This window comes from Candoia aspera, chromosome 10 (genome assembly GCF_035149785.1).
Source record: "Candoia aspera isolate rCanAsp1 chromosome 10, rCanAsp1.hap2, whole genome shotgun sequence".
NCBI lineage: Eukaryota > Metazoa > Chordata > Lepidosauria > Squamata > Boidae > Candoia > Candoia aspera.
The window spans coordinates 16750943-16752239 of record NC_086162.1 but is presented as its reverse complement, the minus strand read 5'-3'; positions in this window follow the sequence as shown (position 1 = coordinate 16752239).

The following is a 1297-nucleotide window of genomic DNA, read 5'->3' as shown; positions in this document are numbered from 1 at the left end:
AATAAATGTTTTCTATTGATTGTTCTCCAGGCCACCGTCCAAAGACAGCCTATTGCCCAAATCTTGCACAGAAATCACCAGGAGAGCAAGAGGCCATTTCGGTGGCCTCTTCATTCCAGGATGACCGGGTTAAGTTAAAAAAACAACCGACCGCAACACTTGCACGCTCCGTCTGTTTGGCGTTCTCAGCTGCGGGCCACCAAATCCACGGAATGCTTTTGCAATCTACAGCGGAATTCCTTCTCCCCCATCACAGAACGGGGAGGCCGGGGAAGGCCTACTGAAATTATTTATGGCAACAAAGAAGGAAATGAAAGATGTCTTGGTTTCTGCTCTCCTTTGGTACCTTCCGGCAAGGTACCGCATGTAACAACAAGTTCACAAAGGCATTTCAACGGATTCCTCCCCCCCCCTTCCATGGCTGCTTTGCACACTCCTATGGGAAAGGGGGCGGGCCAGCTAGACTTCAGGAGCTGAAAACTTCTGCATTGCAATCAGGTGACTGCCTGTCATTCCAATGCCTGCAGTTACCCTGCCAAGGAAGTAGGTCTCTCTCTCTCTCTCTCTCTCTCTCTCTCTCTCTCTCTCTCTCTCTCACACACACACACACACACACACACACACACACTCCCTTCTCAAATCACAGAGGCAACCAGTGCTGGCATTCCTTGGTTTTTTGTAATGGCAGGATATATTCAAAGCAACTAATCCCACTGATAGATTACAAACTGAAAGGAAAGAACGGGGCAGACTCTCCACCAGCCCGCAGTGCTGCAGCAAAAAGGAAGAGGGAAAAAAATCCTCAGCATGCTAAAGTACAATTCCTTAATGCAGCCAACTCCGGCAGGCTGTACAAATAACAAGCAAGCCGCAGCCCCCGGGTCGAGCCCAATAAACATCCTTGCCTATTGCACGTACATTGAAGCCTCGCTGAGACGTTTTGCCATCCCCGGCATCGGCAGAAGGATGCAGACCAGCTTTCCTTGGCCTGGTGCTTTCCAGATGTGCTGAGTCAACAGCTCACCGATGTTCCCATCTGCCTGGCTAGGAATTTGGGGCATTTAATATCAGCACATCTGGAAGGTTTCAAGTTGTGGAAAACCCGTGTAATGGGCACAGTGTTTGGGCACAGCTGGGGATTCAATCAAATCATCATGCAGCTATTAACGGTGACCCAGGACCAAAATTGGAGTGTGTGTATAGTTACTGAGGTGCTGGGAGGAAGGACGGAGGTGTTTATCTGGAAGATCTCCATAGAAAAGGGACTAAAAGAAAATCTGGCTCATGGCAAAATCTG